The sequence below is a fragment of the Nyctereutes procyonoides genome, unplaced genomic scaffold (genome assembly GCF_905146905.1).
Source record: "Nyctereutes procyonoides isolate TBG_1078 unplaced genomic scaffold, NYPRO_anot_genome, whole genome shotgun sequence".
Classification (NCBI taxonomy): Eukaryota; Metazoa; Chordata; class Mammalia; order Carnivora; family Canidae; genus Nyctereutes; species Nyctereutes procyonoides.
The window spans coordinates 9,320,885-9,343,090 of NW_026575048.1; the positions used below are offsets into that span (position 1 = coordinate 9,320,885).

General features: G+C 39.7%; 1 non-coding gene across 1 annotated transcript; it reads right to left on the reverse strand.

Annotated features, from left to right (window-relative positions):
- Positions 1-585: 585 nt before the first annotated feature.
- LOC129511219 (U6 spliceosomal RNA) lies at positions 586-692 on the reverse strand. Its single transcript, XR_008664774.1, has one exon. It is a non-coding gene; the product is annotated as a U6 spliceosomal RNA (small nuclear RNA).
- Positions 693-22,206: the final 21,514 nt, after the last annotated feature.

Consider the following 22,206-nt stretch of genomic DNA (forward strand, 5'->3'; position numbering starts at 1 on the left):
TAGACTTATAAAGTGTCAGAGCTTGAGGAAATATTGGCTTGATAACCTGAGGTCAAAGGACCCCTCAAAATCACTGCAAAATGTTGTGTGCATGGTGCATACATTTTGTGAAATGAAAGTCGCAGACATAAACCAAAAACACCTTCATAAATCAACACCTAATATAATGTTAGTGGTAATTTGTCATTTGGCCATCTCATATGTATCTGTTCCCCTCCTTGCGATCAGGGTTACCACTTACTTCTCTGACCCTGAAGAAAGGAACAGCCTTTTCACCAGGGGAATCCCTCTGAAATCACAGCGCTCCTAGGATAAAGTAGAATGACCCAGAGCCCAGAAAAGAGCTTAAAAAATGAGCTTTTATAGGAAATGGCATTTAGAATATGAGATCTGATCCAGCAGAGTACAATTATCTCTCTGAACGGTGACCAATAAAATTTGATTTCATTGCAGTAATATTTCCACTTGCTGTCTATTTTAGGGGTTGCCATTAATCATTTGTTCAGATAATAACAATACTCCCACAAAAGTGAAGATTCAAATATGTAAGGATGGCCTCCTGAAAATTAGCCACAGAAACAACTCTTACAAAATGTCTGCATCATGAAAGTGTGCGTCATCCTTGCCCAGAGGCCATGGTAATCTACCCTGTATCATTCCAATCTTAGTATACGTTCTGTTAAAGTGAGCACTACAAAATATCTACATCAGGGAGAATGAATTCTGTTCTTTAATGACTAGATTAAAAGAAAGTAACTTTGTATTTATCAAAATGTTCACTGGAATACAAGTATAGTTTGACCAGTTAAGATTTTTTTTTAAAGTAAAGTGATACATGTGAAAAAGTGAATTAAGATACTAGACTTTAGTGGCAACTATGCAAATGTTTGAATTTAATATAATTCAGACGATGAGAAAACATCATAACCAAGAAGTGTAGGAACTAAAAATTCAGATGTATGGTTGGACACAGGATTAAAAATGTTATGATAAATAAGAACCAAATACCCTTAATCTCAATAAAAGTAAATTATAGACAGTCCAATAAGGTAAAATGAGGAAATCTGATATTTAGTGCTGACATAATTCTCTGTTTGTTATGGCACTGGATGACATGATATCACAGAAAATATATTGCTTACCTCGAAATTCTGTTTCCAGTGCTCAAAATGACATGGAGGCAATATCCTTCAGTAGACAACATCCTAAGGAACAGAGTGTAAAAATAAATAACAGTGCAAGAGGCTGTAGAGTAGTCATGGGTGAAACCCATATTCAAATGGAATCATATTCAAGTTTAATACAATCAGAAATTCAGATATAAAAGAAATCAATGTGATAATTTCCCATTTTCTTATCATTCTGCTATGCACAAATTACGTGTGTGAGAATATGAAACAACTTTTAATGTTTCTAAGTTTCAAATCTCTGTCCTATGTGTGCTTACAAAGCTAAAATTTCAAACTGATGTAATACAATGCATTACATTGAAATACAACATAGATGCCATAACCGGTAAAGCTATTTTATACTGCTATGTTATATTCCATAATAGTGAAATCGCCAAAGAAAATGGTCCCCAATACACACAGTTTCATTTCAGGAAATACAATGTATATAAAAAGTTTACAAAATAAATTTTGTATTTATATGAAAAAAATATTTATGTCCTAAGCTCAGGTAATTACAAATAGATATTTCACCTACATTACTAAACACCTGTCTAGAAGAAACGTTTCATAGTTGACTTCTGCCCTCTAAATAAAATCCATAAGTTCTTTTCTAATCATTGTGATGAGGGGCAGAAAAAATTAAAAAAAAAAAAAAAAGAATCCTCTTTGACGGAACAGCATCCCCCGGTAGAGCCAACCATTGCTCTGCAAGTTCTCACTGAATAGGTAAATAATACTCAAATCTACAGCCCCAGATCTGATCATTTTCTGAATTTCTGATCCATAAATCTTACTGATGACTAGATACATCTATTTACATATCTGGTGCCTCAAGTTGATTATATCCCAAACAGGGTATTTTTTAACTTTATTATGGTTTGTTTTAAGCAATTCTTAGGTTTCCAGCTTCAAAAAGGTTGTCACCTTCCATCCAGTTTCTCAAACCAGCTGTCAAGGACTTTCCTTGGTTTTAATCCTCTTCCTTGCTCTTCACATTCTATCAGACCTGATTAGCCTCATTCTATTATACTTTAGCCTAAATCTCTCTCAAGCCCTCTTACCTCTCCATCCACTTGTCCGTTATCAAAGTTCAAGCTATTATTTTAATTGTGATAATTTTAAAAGCCTCCAAATTTCTCTCCCTTCTTCTGGTTTTGCTCCATCTGTCCCCATACTGATGCATTTTTTTTTCTCTTGCTTCTGGATGGATACTTTTTCTAACAAAAATCTCCCATCTAACTATATTCCTATTGGTTAGCAAGCCATGCAGTGGTATTTAAATGCCTCTCAGATAAAGGAGGAATGCGACCTTCCTATATGCATTTGTATAATTTCTCTTCCTTATACAGTCGGCCTTTGAACAACATGAATTTGAATCGTGCAGGTCCATTCCATGAGGGTTTCCTTCGCTAAATACAGTGCAGCGCTATGTGCTATAAATGCACTTTCTTTTCCCTATATTTTTCTTTAATAATATTTTTTCTCTAGCTTACTTTACAATATATAATATACAAAATATGTACCAACTGACTATTTATGTTATAGGTAAGGCTTCCTGTCAACAGTAGGCTATTAGTAGTTACGTTTCTGGGGACTCATATGTTGATTTTCGACCTCATGAATGGTTGATACCCCTAATGCCCATTTGTTCAAAGGTCAACTTATTCCCTGTTTCAATCAATCTGGTCTTTTTAAAATTCCTCAATTATGGCACAGCATGGTTGTTTGCTTCCCTCAAAAGCAGATCCTGAGACAAAAACTCACATGCATGTATTTTAATTGGGAGTTGATTTCAGGATACACCAGCATGGTAATGGAGAGCAGAGATGGAGAAGTGGGGACTGGATTATTAAGCAGAGTGCCACTGTTGTTTATAAAAGCTAAATCTGGCTGTGGGACTCTGGCATCAAGTGTAGAATATGAGCATTGTAGTTAACCCTTCTCAGGGGCAAGCGATTCAGAATATTCATATACCAGATCCTGGGGAGGGAGGGGTATCAGCTTCTTGGCACTTCCAGCCTTCTGAACAGTGGCAGACTAGATTCAGGCAACCAAAGACAGCCTCAGGGAAAGAGCTACAGATGGAGATGCTTGAAGAAGCATAGGACACTGACATCATAGAGACTGAGGATATATTGGTGGGAGATTCTCACTGTCTGCTACACAGGATTTTTTGTGCCTCTGTGTCTCCTTCCCTATTCCTTTTGCTTGGATAGTGTCTTGCCCATGACCCTGATGCTCAGCTAGCCTTTATTTGTTACTTTAGACATAAATATCCTTAATGCTTTCTCTGGTCTCCCAAATCTGTGATACTTACTCCTCTATGTACACCCCATCTCTACAATTTTAGAATTCATTATGTTAACAGTTAGTAAAGAGAAAAAAAAAAACAACAGTTAGTAAAGAGAAAAAAAAACAACAACAGTTAGTAAAGAGATACAAACATATTTCCATAAGCTTATGGGAAATGGAGAGATTAATTTATGTTCAGAAGTATCTAGGGTTTTGGTCTTTCTTTCTTTCTTTCTTTCTTTCTTTCTTTCTTTCTTTCTTTCTTTCTTCTTTCTTTCTTTCTTTCTTTCTTTCTTTCTTTCTTTCTTTCTTTCTTTCTTTCTTTTTTTTTTGACTCAGTTCTGGAAGTGGTAACATTGTCTAGAACCTAATCATATTATACACTCATAAGGAAGGCTGAGAAATGAGGTTGATTACCTGGATAACCAAGAAAGAAGAGGAAATTGTCACCAACTATCAGTTTCATCTTCCCACATAGGGACCAAGTTCAGCCCCTACATAAGGAAGATAGCCTAAAGTCACATCCGGTCACTGCACCCAGCTCAAAATCCAGGCCTTCTGGGCATTATAGCCATTCTGTCCACCAGAAATGGAGTTAGCTCCTCATATTCTAGAGACCTGTAATCTATAAAAAAGTCAAAGCAAAAAAAAAAAAAAAAAGCCAAAGCATCTACTATCCACTTTCAATACATATGCATGATACAATAGCAGAGAAGAGGCAGGATGAACATATTATAGATTCTTATTGGAAAATGTAAGGATAAGAAAGACCTTGATTCTCAGTGATTGTGATTCTTGGTAAACAGAGGTCTCTCTCTCTCTCTCTGTCCGGGCAGTACAGGAAATTCCTTTTTTTAAAACCAGAAGTCCAGCAGAACTGCAGGCTCTCTGGGGAGAGTTCCCTTGTCTGTCATCTTCCTTGGTTGAAGCTAAAGTGAGTACTGGGGAGAAGGCTCTCCTTACAGACTGATCCCATTTTATAGCTTCTTTCCAGCATATGCAAGTTTGAAGGCCAGGGCTTATTGAAAGCTTGCAGTCAAAGGCTTTTCAGTCTCCACCTGTGAATTCTTTGAAAATTTATTTCTCTCATAAACTCTGCAAGACTTCTGATCAATTTTCTTCTAAGCAGTTCCATGTCCCTACAGCCACAGTCTAGGCCTTTCTTGGGACATAATTCTCTCTCTCTTTATTTTAAGTTAATGTATTTTATTTTATTTTTTTCCTTATTTTTTTCTTTCTTTTTAAACCTCTTCCGATTCTTTTTCTCAACTGAATGGTGATTACCTTGATGCTATGTGAAATAATACGTGGGAAGGTCAAACTATTCAGGAAAGGCTGCTTCAGACTTGAGATATTTACTTCAACCAAGAATATTTACCTAGCTTTAGTCACTAAACATCTCCTTCAATCTTATCTGTTACTACTTCAGATCTGACAGTGGCTTGCTTTCCAAACATTGTAGAATCTTGAATCTCAATTGTCATGGACACCTCTTTGGAAAGCAGTCTATTCTTCTTTGGAAAGCATTTAAGAATAGACTCACTTTTTTTGTAAGACTGTGCTAAGTCAAATCAATACAATTTGATACACAATTATTCTGACTTTTTCCAATCACTTTCTTTCGAGGTAAAGAATCAAGTAGGTTGCCTTCTAACATTATAGGCAATCAAACATTTTGTCACAACAAAACAAAACTCTTTCTCTTCTGGTCTAATTTCTCTCTTTACTTGCCACCCAAAAACCAACCACTAAGCTGATGCCAATGTATCGATTTCTATAACAGTTGGTGGTAGCATATGCTTTTGAAACAAATAAACCCCCACACTTCAGTAGCTTAACATTATAGGTTTTCATTTTTTAGTCACATAAAATCCAATAATGTACTCAGTGGTGGTTTTCCAATAGTAAGTCAGAGACCTATCTGGGGATCTTTACTTAGTTTTTCCACTGTCTCCTAGGATAATAAGTGCTATGTGCCAGTGGACAAAGGAGGGAGACTGGGGCACAATATATAGGAAGCTTTTATAATGCAGGCCTTAATGTGGTGTAGTCAAGTTCACCTGCATTTTCTTCTAGAATTGAGTCACTCATGGTCATATGTAACCATAAGGAAGGCTGGGAAATATTATCTAGCAATAGGTTCAGGGGTAAGAGGAAATCTGTTTGTGAATACCCAGTCAAACTCTACTATATTTATCAAAACTAACTAACTAACTAACTAACTAACTAACTAACTAACTACTTCATCTATCAAAGGGGAGAAAAATAGAACTTTACAGGAAATCCATTAGTCACCTCTCTTTCTCGTTCTCCCCCTCTCCTCCCCTGGGGCCTCTTCTTAGAACCTGATGAGCTGAATTAAGCAGGGGGCTTTGGGGTCTGGCCTGGGAAGTCTAGAGAAGTAGGACCAAGTATGCTTTAAGGCTGGTTTCAAGAACAGAGAAGAAATTGAAACCATGTTGATCATCCTATCAAGGCTTAATTAAAACTGGCTGGGAGGAGATATAAAAAGCAATTTTTAAAAGTCAGAGAGATTCTTAAGGATATTAAAGATCAAAATACAAGGGTTTAGAATGAGAGAGCCAAGGGTTTAGAATGTCTGAGGTGTTGCTATGAAGTCAAAGCCATTTTCCTACGGATCCTCTAGTTTCTGTGGGAGAAGGAAGAAGCCATTCAGAACCCCAAGCTGATCAGGAGAATGCCAAGTGTAAGTGACAGACTTTTGAGTTCCTCTTTGTAAATATGTAATAGAGTTTCAACATCTAAGGGGGGGAAATGTTCCTGAGGCCTAACATTGCCTTTGCTGTCACATTTTTCCTGGCTTTGCAGAGGTTAAAGGATTATGACATAGCAGCTTCCAAGCATGGAAAAAAGAGGTAATCAAATTGGCACACATCCCAGGGAAACTGTGAGGTCTTACTGAGCAGGAGTGCCAGTGGAAAGAAGCACTTTGAAATGCAAACTTCAGGGGAAAAAAATCCAGATAGTCTCTGTGACCAGGAGCTATCTTTAGGAAGCTGCTTTAGCCACAAAGTTTCCACCCAACTCACAAAGGTTGCTCTGCTCTCTCCTTCAAGTCAGATAGAAAATAGGTCCTATTCCCTCACACTGTATCTTCATCCTAAGTTTGCCAGGCATCCAGACAAGATTTAAGAAACTCAGCAGGAGCAGAGTTACTTCCTGGGCATAAGCCATGGAGCAGCAGAGATGGGAAAGAGGGCCACCATGATAGGAATTGGAGGATCTGAGCTGGACTTCAGGCCCACCGGTGTTTGCCCAGTGGCCATCGCTTGATCTTGCTGAGCTTCAGCTGTTCCATCTCTAAGATGTTCACAGGGAATTCCTCAAGAGCAGGGATCGTATTGCCCTGTATGTGTCCTCAGACACCGAGCGAGTACTCAATAAATAATTTTTGAAATAATAAACAAATAACTATCCAGATCACAGATTTGCTAATGTTCAAATTACAATAAAATTATCAATAAAACTTTTTAAAAAGTCATCATATGTATATTTTTACTATGAATCAGTACCTGGTGGCACTTGTTCCTTAGAGAGGCAGATTCCATGGTAAATACCTATTTCCTCAGCTGTGCATTCCCATCCAGATCTTCTCTGTCCACAGAATGTTTTGAATTAAACCAATTACCTCTGGCTCTATGGCAGGTCCTAGGGCCAGGCACTCCAAGAAGGGTCACCTCATACAGGATTTGGAACTTCTACCTGGAGGGTAAGCCACTCGCAGAGCATGACAAATCCTTTTCTGCCTGACAAGTTCTTCTGTCCTTTTTGGGGGGCTACACAGCTTTGGGTCTGACACTCAAGGGTGAAGGAAGAATTCTGATAGGATTCTCTTGCTGCTACAATCAAGAATGCATCAGACTCCCAATCACATTGCTCTTGCAAACTATATAATTAAAACATAGGCTCAAAGGATGCCTGGGTGGCTCAGTAATTGAGTGTCTGTCTTCAGGTGAGGTCATGATCCTGGGGTCCTGGGATGGAGTCCCACATCAGGCTCCCTGCAGGCACCCTGTTCTCCTTCTGCCTATGTCTCTGCCTCTCTTTGTGTGTCTCTCACAAATAAATAAATAAAATCTTTTTAAAAAAATAGGCTTAATTCTCAATAATTGGTGAGATCGGGATGTTCTCATGAATAGAAGTATAAACTAAGTAGTAAGGAAATGCTTATAATGATCAAGACAGGATGCACATGCTATGCTTAGAAGAGGGGGCTGAGAAGCCTGGAGTTGTCAGAAAATGCTTCCTAGATGCAGAGAGTCTTGATGTGGATCTTGAAGGATTCTTTGCATTGAGAAATAATGAGACTTGAAAACAATTCTGGAGAAGGGCTTTGGGCAAGGAAAAAACGAAACATAAGTTAATGTATGATACATGCAGGATGTGCTCAGTGACTAGCGGGCAGTTATGTAAGGAGAAGGTTGACGATAAGAAAAGGCAAGTCAAATGGGATCAGAATGTGGTGCTGCTTTTTCGTGGGTGATAGGAAGCCAATGATTGATGACTTTTAAGCAGAGGAATGACATGATCAGATTAATGATTTAGAAAAAAAAATTATTCTGGTAACTGTGTTAGGAAAATGATGACATGGGAAAAGAGTGGAAATAGGAAATGAATACAGTTGTGGTGTGTTACCCACCTAAGCTCTGGAATGCATTCCTGGACCAAAACATCCTTGGGGTCAAACTGGTCAGGTCAAGGAACATGGTCAAAACATCCTGCTCATATTATACAACAGCTGCTTGGGAATCCAAATGATGAGTCAGTCATTACTGGAAGGAGTCTCAAGGGTGATGTTTAGGAAAATTGTTTGCACACAGTCTGTTTAAGGAGAATGAGAAGGGCATAATACTTGGAACAATGATGACTATGAAGTAGTCCAAAAAGTGATTATCAGGGTCTGGGTGAAAGTTCTTCTAACTCCTGAGTGAATTGCCTGGGTCCAATGATCGATCATCTGCCAGCCAATCTGGGCTCCTGTTGACACAGAGATAAGGTGTAGTCAGTGACGTCGAGAATATATGTGCTTCCCAGAATCCTTCAGCGGGTATACAAACCCAGCCTATGCCAGTCCCTTCCTTTTCAACTTCTCGTGCAAGGTTTTGGTTCCAGGTATCGTTTGAATGAATAAACTGGGTCAAGTGAAGTGTATATTGCTACAGTCTGTGAGAGAAAAGCCAATCCCAGTGCCAAGATCAGAAGAAAATTCTCCTGGGGAGTGAGCCAATGTCACCGTCTTTGCTTGGAGAAATGTGGCCAATAATTATATTCGAACTGTGAAATAGAACGTTTTCCCCTCCTCCAGCTGGCAGAGGGATTTGGACCACATCTGTTAAATATTTATCAGTAGCGGATACTAGTTTATCTTAGTTTTACTTTCATGCCCTGATCATCAGGATTTTTATCTCATTAAGCTAGAAAATTGCTGGTGGGACCAGGTTTCTCTTACGGAGACCAGTGTGAGTTGTAGACAAGGGTTAAAGACAGAAAGTGACCTCTGGGCAGATGGAATGGTGCATATAGTGAGGAGATTAGCCCTTAATTGCTATGTCAACATTTTAATTCTTTTCCTAGGCAACTGGGGTCTGAATTAGACACTTGGAGCCTTAGTTCACTCCCGAAATTTTGAGGTGACTTAAATATAAAACTTTTCTTGGAATAATTTATGCTTCATGATGTAGGGTTATGGTATTTATAACTCTTTAGAGTCGTTACTTTTGATGAGAGAAATTTGGTAGTGAGTCAAGCTCAATGAGTTCAGAATCATGCCTGCATTTTCTGATTTTTTTTCCTTCAAATTTTAAATATAGCCAGTATGGCTCTAAACTAGGTTATTTGAAACCAGCATATTTATCTAACTGGTTACTCTTCAAAATCTCCACCTACTTGATTTCTGGCAAGAACATAACATGCAAAAGGAACAACAATATTTTTCCAATCTGCCTGTCTACATGATTCAGCTCATTAACTTTCCTTTCTGCCAACTTTTTTCCCCAACTGGAAGAATTTTCTAACATGGATATGTTGAGACATGATGGCAAGGGAAAGACCACTGTACAGAAGGTAGAAGAGCTAAAAATGTATTGCAGATCTGTTACATTCAACCATTTATCCCTCCTGAGCCCTATGGATTCCCCTCTACAAAACTGGGACAATCACATCTGCCCTGGAGACTCCAGCAGACTATTAGAAAGCAAAAGTAATAAGGATAACTATGATGATGATACCAATAACTACAATAACATTTGATGAGCACTTTCTCCGTTATAGGCGCCGTGATATAAATTGCAAACATTCATCATTTAAAGCTCACAAGGACCCTATGAGGTAGCCAAGTTTCCCAGATAAAGTAGTGCCAACTTCAGAACTTTGATGCATTTGACAACTTTAACATGTTGGAAGTTTTTATAAACTACAAGCACAGAGCACTATAGTTATATAATTATAAACACAGATATTCTTACATTTATATATACTTGATGCTCAATATCTGTTTCATATCAATGCAAATCATCAATCATGTGTTGCATGTCTATGCAACCCAGGTCCTTGATAGAATGAGGGAAACCACACACCCAGAAAGGGCTTGGGGCCCAGGTAGGTCACAGTCAAGTTTGGGTTCCCTCTAAGCAAAGTGCAACACTTTGCTCAAAAACCTTTAAAAGTCACAAATTGATGATGTTTGTGTGAATAACCACAAGGGCATACAGAGGAGGTTAATTGTAAGACCTCTAGACAAGTCTACTTCATCTGTAAAATCACCAGTAATGATTCTTATTCAGCTGGATTGTTATGCAGATCGGCCGTTCAGAAAAATGAATAGTGTGTAGCAAGGGTGGCTGCTTCTGTTACACAAATGTGGAGACAGCTCGGGGGACAGACATCACCCAGGATCCCAGAATAGGTGTCGGGACTAGGATCTGTTGCAGAGCTCCTGAATCCGGTCCGCCTCTCACACCTGCGGTGTGCTGCCTCCTGTAGGCTTTTGATCCTGTCAACCCCACTACACCAATCACTTCTCTGTCCTGCAACATTTGTCTTCAATCCCCATTATGCCCTCGCATGACTTACAACAAATGGCCCCCTACTCAAAACACCAATTTGGCTTCGTCTCTATGTTCTTTTCCTCAGTGTAATTATGGCCGAGCTCCACTCGTAGGCTGGCATCGCATCATCCATGTCACCACCATACTTGTGTCCTTCTGTTCCCTAGACTTCAATTTCCCATACCCTCATCCCACCCGCTAGCTCCCCAGATGACATCTCCGGGTATCAATATCCTTTTCCTTCTTCAGAACTGACTCCAAATACTCTTTCCTCCATCAATATCTCCTTGAGCTCAGCCACCAGATTTAATCTCTCCATCCTTTGAATTTTACTAGAATTTCCTCTACTTCCTTCATGTGTTTATCATTATGTCTTCCATTTGTCTACTTGCTTTAACTAACATGTTACTAGTATATTAGACGGCAAGCTCCTTGAGAGGAAAGGCTGTTTCCTTGTCTGTGTGTTGGCCACCTCTGTGTCCTCTGCTTCACCTCCACGTCTGGAATTCCTACAGTGTCTATCACATGCTATCTTTTTTTTTTTTTCCCCCAGATTTTGATATCTCTAGTAGGCTCCTAAGGTGATGAAAGACTCTTTTTTTCCTTCTACGGGTCTTTTTTTTTTTTTTTCAACTTTATTGAGGTAAAATTGACACATAAAACTTACATAAAATTTAAATTTCTATTTTACATAAACTTATATAAAATATATTTATCTAAATATATTTAAATAAAATATATTTAAAGTGTACATCTTGATGACTTGTTACATATATACTCTGTGGAATGATTCCTACCATTGAGCTAACATATCCTTTGTTTCTCATTTCTCGTTTGCTTTTTGTTTTTTATTATGAGAACATAATTTCTACTCTCTCAGGAAATTTCAGTTACCCAATATAGTACTATCAAGTATAGTCACCATGTCTACATTAGATCTTCAGACCTTATTCGCCTTTATAACCACACATTTGCATCTTTCCACTGGTCTCTCCCTATGCCCACCCCCCTCAACTTCCCAGGCCCTGACAACCACCATTGTGTTCCCTGCTTCTAGGAGTTTGACTTTGACTTTGTTTTTGTTTTTTGTTTTTTTTTTTTTTTTTTTTTTTTTGAGTCCACATCTAAGTGATGCCATACAGTATTTGTCTTTCTCTGTCTGGCTTATTTCACTTAGCATAATACTCTCCAGTTTCATCCATATTGTCAAAAATGGCAGGATTTCCTTTTTTCTTTTACAATGTTATTACTATATTATTGACTACATTCCCTATGCTGTACTTTTCATTTCTGTGATTTATTTATTTTATAACTAGAAGTTTTTGCTTCTTAATCCCCTTCACCTACTTCACTCCCTCATCCCCCCACTCCCCTCTCTCTGGGAATCAGTAGTTTGTTCTGTGTGTTTATGAATCTCTGTCTGCTTTTTCTGTTTGTTTGCTCAGGGATTTCCTTCTTTTTCTAAGGCTGAATAATAAGCATTGTATATGACATATGAATATTACATATTCATCATATGCATATAAATATATAAATATATTGGTTCTGAAAGCTTTTGGTGGAGGGACACCTGGGTGGCTCAGTCACTTAGGTGTCTGACTCTTGGTCTCAGCTCAGGTCTTAATTTCAGGGTTGTGAGTTCAAGCCCCATATTATGCTCCACACTGGGCATGGAGCCTACTTAAAAAAAAAAAAAAGTTTTTGGTGGAGTCTTTAGAGTTTTATATATATAATATCACATCGTCAGCAAATAAAGATAATTTTACTTCTTCCTTTTCTATTTGGATGGCTGTTGTCTATTTTTCTTGCATAATTGCTCTCGCTAGGACTTCTAGTCCTATGATGAATAAAAGTGGTGAGGGTGGGTGGGCATGCTTGTCTTATTCCTGATCTTAGAGAAAAAGCTTTTAACTTTTTACCGTTAAGTATGATGTTAGCTATGAGCTTGTGATGTAGAATCTTATTAATACTTTTTCTCAGTGAGCATATATTGAGCTAAAAATAGAATTGGTCAATCGAGAAGGACAATTATTATATGGTTTCGCTCATATGGGGAGTATAAAAAATAGTGAAAGGGATTATAGGGGAAAGGAGAGAAAATGAGTGGGAAAAATCAGAGAGGGTGACAAAACATAAGAGACTTGTAACTCTGGGAAACAAACAAGAGGTAGAGGAAGGTGGGTGGGGGGATGGGGTGACTGGGTGACGGGCACTGAGAGGGGCACTTGATGGGATGAGCACTGGGTGTTATACTATATGTTGGTAAATCGAACTTCAATAAAAAAATATAAAGGGAATTGGGAGTTATAGTTCTGGAGATTATGATATAGTTGGTGCACAACATACAAGTGGCACAGAGGATAAAGAGACTATTCCTCTGAGGGAGAAAGAACTTCTGAAGACGTCTCCCAGAGTGAGTGGCATCTCAGTTGACTTCTGAGGTAAGAACATGAGTGTACAGAGGACAAGTAATGAGAAGACATCTCACAAAGAGCAATTAAGTTCAACCTATCAGGCATTTATTTTGTGCTTATTATGTGGCTGGTGCAGAACTCTTTGCTGAACTTGAAATGGTTCATGAGACCAAGCTGATCACAAAGGTATCAAAACGAACCGCAACAATGGGTGGTTTGATGAAGACAAGAGGATTGGAAAGCTTTTTAAATACTTTGACCACTGTTTCTCACATGTAAAATATGAATCAAGATAATGATGACAAAAATACCTAATTTTCACCGTGTTTTAAAGACGGTCGGGAATAAAAAAAAGTAGGAAAGAGATCTTCAAAATTATTTATAAATACCAGTTCTTATGAGCCAGCAGAGAAGGGCTCTCATTATCACAGGACTCATAATTTCCTGTGATTGCATATATCTTTAAGAATACTCTTAAAAGGGGATCCCTGGGTGGCGCAGCGGTTTGGCGCCTGCCTTTGGCCCAGGGCGCGATCCTGGAGACCCGGGATCGAATCCTACGTCAGGCTCCCGGTGCATGGAGCCTGCTTCTCCCTCTGCCTATGTCTCAGCCTCTCTCTCTCTCTCTCTGTGACTATCATAAATAAATAAAAAAAAATTAAAAAAAAGATAAAAAAAAAAGAATACTCTTAAAACCTAAAGGAAAAAGTCATTGTCTGTGTAAGACATGTGGCAGGTTCTGAGGGAAGTCAGAAGGAAAATGAAATTATGAATCTAGTATAAGAAACTGAAAGATGGATGACCTGATATAGTCAGAGGCTATCTTTAGCAAAGATAGGAATCTCATTTAGGTAGTAATTAATTATAGGTGTCTCAACATTTTCATTTGTTATGATTAACTTGGCTTGGGTGATCAATCTTGGTTGTCAGCTCCAGTAGATAGGTGGAATTTCCAGCCTGAGATGGAAATTATTTCAATATTAATCAATCCTTAGCAGTTCTCAGATGACAGTTTTCCCCTGTTACCTTTGAAGCTTGATTAGTAACCTAGACATTTTATGTACTTTCCCCAGTAGCAAAAGGGAAATCATGAATTATTTCAAAAAAGTTTAACCAGGTGCCGAGACTAAAGCACAGCCTTCCTTCTTTGGTTTTGAGAGAGAGAGACAGACAGAGAGATAGAAAGAAAGAAGAAAAAGAAAAAAAGAAAGAAAGCTGATGCAATAATCCTTGGCTTCTTCCCTGTGCTAGCACTCCTCTCCTTGGCTCACACTCTTCCAGAAATTTTGGCTTCCTTGGTCTTCTGCTCTTCGCGGATATATCAGGCATGCCCCTCTATTGGATAGTTTGCACTTGTTATTCCTTTTGCTTGGAATGCCCTGTGCACACACCCTTTTGTTTTGTTTTGTTTTTTTTTTTTTTTTTTTTTTTTTTTTGCACACACCCTTTTATCTGTGAGGTCTTTCCTTGCCAAGCTATTTAGAACAGGATGCCCCACCCCCTTTCAAGTACTTCCTGTCCTCCTTCCCTCCTTTGTTTTTTTCTCCAGAGCACTGACCACTGACATTATCTGACATTTCTCCAAAGCACTGACCACTATCTGACATTCTACATTATTTTCCTCCTTTATTGTTGATTGTCTATCTCCTTTCACCAGCACATAAGTTTGTGAAGGTGGAGGGTTCCGTCTCTGTTCCCTGATGCATCCCCAGAACTAGAGCAGTGCGTGCCACTTAGAAGGCATTGACATGTAGCCTGTGAATAAATGAATGAATTTTCATATGTAAGAGCTTTACCATGCTATTAAAAATATTTCACTGATGTAAAAATTAAGCATCTGCACGACAGTGCTGATATGCAGCTTATCTATAACTTGCTAAGGTTACAAATAAACACGTGAAGGTAATTTCTAAGAGCTAATTATTTAAGTTTCAGAAGTTTCACTTTTACTTTATCTAAAATTTAGGTTCGAATTTAAAGTTAAAAATATCTCTACCCCCACCCCCACCCCCCCAAATTTGGAATTTCTGGATCAAAATCATTACCTTTTATGTCAAAATAAAAAGATAATAGAGCCAGTTTAGTCATCAGTCAATTGGTACATTTTTTGGGTGCACCTACAAAGGCTTTTTTTTTTTTTGTTTTGTTTTGCCTATACTGGGACCTGGAGTATAGGATAAATCTAAGCTGCTTGCCCTCTAATTGCTTTGGAACAGTACTGAGCACTAAGGAAATGCTATTGGGATTAGGAAGCCTGGCCTTTAATATAGTTGGTATGAGTCAGGTACCCTCTCCTCTGTGAGCCTCAGTATCTCTCCCTATTAAACAGGGGTTGGAGATACGGATAAGCAGAGAAGCCCCACACTCCTTCCCAACAGCAAAATGCTAGATTTTAAATCAAGAGCTAGAACAGAGCCAAGCACATAGCTGGCTTTGGATAAATGCTGCTTGGCTAGCAAACCTGAAACTCTTGTTTGGTCCCAGTGAGAAATAGCTCCTGCAGCTGGCGAGAGGGATCCTCTTTCTGCTGAAGTTGAGCAGGTATGGTGTAATGAGGATAGATAAGATCAAGGTGATTTGTGGGACTAGCTTGGATGGAAGATCTAGAGAGGCTGCACTACCCCATCAGGTGCCTGAACACAAACACCCTATTCCTGGGAGTCGCCTTTAGGTGGCATTGTAGTGTGGCTCTGCCGCCACCTGGTGATTGTTACCGGAATTTCCCTGCCACTGGAAGGAGACTCGTAATAGACTCCTAGAAAACACCCCTGAAAGGCTCTGCTGATGAGTCCATGAAATTGGAAGGATTCATTCATAGCATTAAATATGTCGTTCAGAGAACTGGAGGCAAAAAGAGAGACTATTCAGTTAGAATAAAGAGAAAGAAATGAAGAACAAGAGTATTTATGTTTTTACTTATTTGTTCTAATTTATGTTTCAAACTAACATTTACGTAGCAGCCAAGACTAACCCCAGCCAACTGTATAACCAAATTGAATGAGCTGTTCTCTGCCTGGTTGAACCAGTTCAATAATTTAAGAATATATATATATATTCTTAAATTATTGAATATATATATATATATATATATACTGTTGGTTTTAGTTCACAACAGCAAAAGCTATGCTGCTCTTCAACTTTCATGTTTGGCGGCGCTGTGAATGACAGGGAGAAGCACAGTACTGGGGTCCAGGCCCCAGGGAGCTCAAGGTCAGATGGACTTTGTACCCAGCAGATCAGCAAATGACACGCAAACTGTGACAGGTGTGTGAAGTGGCATTTCTGCAAGAAGTCCCGGAATGTTCTAGAAGCACACAGGTGACTGCTAGGTATCAGGTGGAAGGCAGCATGATGCCAGAGCATGGAGGCCAGGAAGCTCCGGCTGGCCTCCAGGGGGTTGGCTGGGTGTACCTGCTGGGTGTACCTTCAGGAGGGCGCCTGAGAACCCTACCCCTACATCACCTTGGGCTTACTGCCCTCAGGGGGCAGGGGGCATGGGACACTGGGAATTCACAAGTCGAGCGTAGAAACCCCATACAGATTCATAAAAAGGAAAAGCTGCCAGTTTGTAAAACATCTGCAACTTTAGATCTATCTCGAAACTCTGGGAATCTCCAGCTCCAGGGAAGCATATTCATCACACCTGTGCTGATGTTTTCACCTTAATGATTCTTTTGGTGGTCAGATATACTTCCCAAGCTATTAGCCCTCCTTCAGAGATCTCTGGGTATCAAAGAAGTGGGAATATACATGCTTTGTTGGGAGTAAGTCAGATGGGTGAAAGTATGGCATTTTCTAGATTTGTGGATATTTTTGACATGGTCTGTGAGTTTGTTTTAGGGAAATCAATGAAATGATTTAGGTGAGCAAAATCACAGTGCTGGCAATAAGGAGGACTGCAGGGCATCTGCTCATCACCTTAAAGTATGAACGACTTAAATATTTCCAATGGAATGAGCGTATGTTGGCTATCAGAGCAGACCTAGGAGAAATAGTAAGACTGGTTGTGTTCAGGGCCTTTAGAAAGTCAACACAAATGAACAGATCAGAAAATCTTTGTCATTTTTAGATATTGGTCATCTTTGTCAATAATTTTTAAATGCTCTGTGAAAGTGTAGAAATAATACACATTTAAGAAATTCATTGACTGTTTAACATCTCTATGTTATGCTTATGTTTATGTTATGTAACATGCTTAGCATGTTTCCCAAATGTACTTTCTTAAAATAGATATTCTACAGAATATTCCAGATGTCCTGAATCAGGGCAGACTTTCCAAGTGAATTTTATGGACTGGTGATTCAGAGAGGCCCTTTAGTGTTGTCTCCTCAAAATCCTCATCAAGTAGCTGACAGTGATTCCTGCAGGTCAGTAAGGGACAGCTGAGAGAGTTGAGTGGTCCATGTCCTCAAAGATGGTGCTGATTGCTAGGATGCTAACCCAAGTCTATCCAGGCATCTCCAAAGTCCAAAATCACCCCAGTATTCTTCACTGTCCTGCAGCAGTGATGGTTTTATAATTAGAAGTATGGAAATACCTCGGTAATATGTTCTTTCCACAGTTCCAAAAGCAGCATCTACAGTGGACCAGTGGGATGCAGGAAAGTTCAAGACTTGGGTCACTGACCACACTCTCACCAGGAGGGCTGGATCACAGAGCATCGGAAGGCTCAGGGACCTGTATGATGTTGGGGTGGAGGGACTGTCTGGTTGACTGGTGATTCCCGAAGGAAAGCTCTCAGGCCTTGGACTCTGGTGTTCCCCAAAGCTGATCTTCAGAGGGCTGGGAGAAGAAGGGACCAGTTACTGGCCCCTCTCGAATCAGACAGCATTCATAACGCAGGCTGATCCTCTGAGGCAAGCATTCTGTGCAAACCACCTTCTTCTGAGTCCCACAACAAAACTATGGTTCCTACTTCACAGGAAAGCACTCTTCCAAATAATGTATGGAATTAATTCTGGCCCAAATTTTATCACTTCTGAGACCTACAGGGAATTAACACATATTTTAAAGATCGAATAGAACCAAGTTAGAATAGGAATATATGTACACAAATCTAACAACATAAAATAGAAGTAAAAAGTAGTCAGGGGGGAAAGAAACTAGCAACACAGACTAGACTTTCTTAAACAAAAGAGGAGTGTATTTCCACTCTTACTTGGGCTGACTCATGTGGTCTAGCATGTCCTGAAGAGCAAATAAATAAGTCCCTAAAGTGAATCACTCTGTATGTGATGGATGGAAAATAATTTTCCTTCTCTGTTTCTGGAGAGGACATTCCCAGAGGTTTAGGACCTGAATTCTGAACAGGTGGCAGGTGATGAGGCTAGTGAATCTAATGGATTAATTTTTTAAATAAAAACATGATTTTGGAAACAATCTGACAGGGTATACCTGCTCCATTCTCAAAGCAATCGCATCAGTAGAACAAGGGAATAGAGAATATTTATTTTTCATTATTTGATATTATTTGATAATACAAGCGTCCAAACTGGCTGGTTGGTCAGAAATGTGTTTCAATTTTTTTTTTTTTTTTTTTTAGAAAATGTGCTTTAAAAAAAAAAAAGAAAATGTGCTTTTGTGGATGCATGTATAGATGTATATACATATACCGGTACACACAGGTATACATGGGTATGACTACTCTATAGTGTACTCTCCTGCAGAGTACTATACCATGCACACGATAGTATATACCAGCAAATTCACCTAACTGGTATTACAGATCAAAATATTTTGGTTCTATAACTAAAGAAATCCTAATTTTGCCAGATGCATCTCATGTAGAAAATTTTATTGGATTATTTAGGCACTTGGTTATGTGCATATCAATCTAACTTCGACTCACTGCAGTTGGGGTATCAAAGAGAATGAAAACAGAGAAGGGGCAAGAGTCCAGAGAAGAGGCAAGAGTCCGGTGTTGAGGTTTCCGAGGAAACTCCCTTTTAGATAAATAATTCAGACATCACTCAGATACATAGTGAGTTCTTGTTTTCTCTGTGCAAGATGGGGGGGGTGGGAGGCACAACTGGAGAAGGCCACCTCAAGATGAGAGCACCCCCCCTACCTGGCCACCCTGGCTGGCAAGCACTATGGTTTGCACTGATTTAGTGTGTCAGACACCCACATATTTCACAATAAATCCCTAGCTGTTGCACAGCACTGACGGGGACGTGGCAGGAAGTATGGACTCTACTGCCCCCCCTTCCCCAAAACCCCATGGACCTGGCGCTCACAAATGCCACTGGGTGGCAGACTTGATGGAAAGTTCTTAACCTTTCTGTATTCCCTCATCTGAAAGGTAAAATAATGGAAATTACTTCACAGGACCGTGAGGAAAATTAAAGATAATGCATATAATACATCCAGCACGTGCCTGACACATGAGAGGCACTCAGTAGGTTCCCTCTCTCTCTCTCTCTCTCTCACACACACACACACACACACACACACACGCACGCACGCATACACACACCACAAGCCTTGTTCCAAGAAAACAACCAACTGTGACATTCATTCCCTCTTCTGGTTGTTACTGCAGCTAAAATCACTGCTCCCCAGGTCAGACCACTAGGGTTAACTCAAGGATTAGGCACCTATTTCCCTGTAGCTAAGCAGATCAAGGAGTATGACTCATCTGGCAAGATAAACAGGTATGTGACGTATTACTAACCCAGAGGACATTTTCAGATCATCTGCATTATCTGCTATCTTTTATCAGTGGAGATCTTAAAACTTTCATTATTTGTTCTCAGTGAAGAGGTTGGAGGGTTGAGATTTTTTTTTTTTTTAACTTCTTGGCTTTTGTTTAAAAGCATTCCCACGTGAAGACACTCGTAACGTGTTAGCATGTTGGCAAGGTATGTGACAGTTTTTGGTACGCCAGCCTTGGATTGCAGAGGGGCCTGGCACACACCAATGTCCCCTATGAGCTGCCAAGGAGGTTTCAAGCAAAGTGGTGGTAACCAGGGGTAGCCACCAAAATGGTGCCCAGATGGCTAGGAGGTTAAGATTCTGCCTTCAGCTCAGGTCATGATCCAGGAGTCCTGGGATCGAGCCCCAAATTGGTGGGGAGGGGGGGCTCTCTACTCAGTGCAGAGTATGCTTCTCCCTCTGCCCCCCACCATGCTCATGCTTTCTCTCTCACAAATAAATAAAATCTTGACAACAACAACAGAACTACCAAAAAGGTAGTAACCAACCTGCAATCCCCAGTACCTATTTGGGGTTTACTTAAATGTAGTTTCATAGCCCTATCTCATTTTTCTTCTACTCTGTTGTTAGACTTATTTTCTAGAATAGTCTTGTTCTGCATAGTTTAACTGGTCTCTTTGGCCTGGGTTTCTGAAGAGGTTTGCAGTCTCTCCCATCTGCCCAGAACCAGACTGTCCTTGCCATGTCCTTATTTAGCCTTGATTTCTGCATATGAAACCCCCTGCTTGTGGCTCTTGGTTGACCCCCCCCCCAACACACACACACACACACACACACACACACACACACACACACACACACAATTCCCCGGAACCTTCATGATCTCCAATCTCTGACAGATTAACTGCTGTTTCTTCCTAGCAGCCATTCTCCAATTTCTTCCTTGCTAACAGAAACCTGATTTTGTGCAGATATCAGATGAGGAGCAGGATGTGAAAGGAAGGAAGGCGCTTCCCCTAGTCCTAATATTTATGTTTAGTATAAACCATTCACGTAACTCCAGTGTTCTTATCCAAGGATGAGCAAAACTGACTGAATAGCGCGGTCTAAACCGTCCATGTTTTGAGTGTTCTTGGTGGATTTTCTTTCTTCTTAGAATAAAAAGTTGTAGGGAAGACGGCTGCATGCACACACGCATTCTCCACTGCCTCTTCCCTTGCCCTCATGAAGTTGGTGTGAGCAGCTCTTGTTTGCTGCTGCACAGCCACCATTTTAGACCCATGAAGGAAGGACCAAGTGCCAGGCCACCACCAGCACCTCCCATCATGCTGGCTAACAAGCCACCCATCTCTAAGCAGCAAAACACCATCATTGGATGAGGGATTGTTATTTGTGGGATCTTGTATTGTCTTTTGCTTATACCTCAGCACCTGATGGTGAGGGTGTGCTCCATCAGCACCTGATGGAAAGGGTGTGTTACCCTTTCTTGAACTACAGCCCCAGGCCACTGGATGCCTGTGGCCTGGGAGCTGAAGGTCAAGGCAAGAGAAATCTGAAGTCATCGGACTGAGAATAACCTCCTGGGATGAGAAAATTCCTGAAAAAAATGCTTCTCGTTTGTAACAGCACTCTGCCTTCTACCTACACCAACGATTGGCATGATTAGTCCTATTTTAGAGATGAGAAGATGGAGGATTAGAGAATTGAAGTGATTTGCCAAAGGCTTCAACACTTGTAAGTGATGTCCGGGTTGTTTAGTTATGAGGCTCATATTTTATACGTTTTACAACTCTGTGTGATAGGAAAGAAATCTGAATACTTAGCATGGCTTACATGATGTTATCTCTTATCACCCGCTCCCACTAACAATTTTTACTTAAAATTCCTCAAATATTCGAGGCTTCCTCTTCCTTCTGGGCCTTTGCTACTACTGCTCCCTCTGTCTGGAATATTTTTCCTTCTCTCCATCTGGAGGAGTCTTATTTCTCAGAACTGTGCTAAGATATCACTTTCCCTTGAAAACATTTTCTACTCTTCACATCAGTTGGGCACACTACCCACTATATTTAAGTTGAGCATTTCTGTGCCTACTTCTTGCATAAATTACCAGTACTTTGGGAGCTAAGACTTGATCTTATTCACTGCTGCATTCTCTCGGCCAAGAGCAGCCTCACTGGGTAAAGGTCCTTATTTATCCTTATTCATGGGAACACAGCCATTTTGACCTGGGCTTCAAGTCCACATAGCATGTTATGTATTCTAGGGCTTGAGGCAGAAAATGTAAAATTGCAAAAGCTCCACTGATGATTCTAATGGACATTCCTGGTGATAAATCAGAATATTATGCACCCAAAATTATTTGTTGAGTAAATGCTTTCTTCCAGTTCCTTGATAAGTAAACAGAAAACAAAAACACAGACAAAACAATAACAAAAAAAGAGTTCAATATCTTCCAACTGTTGTTATATAGATCGATTCAGTTCAGTTACAATCATTGAAGCCACTGTATTGTCTAGAAATTCACAGTAAAACAAGGGAAACAAAACACAAATTATCCAGGAGTATCCACAGTATTCTAACTCCTGAGGGTCATATGGGGATGTTTCA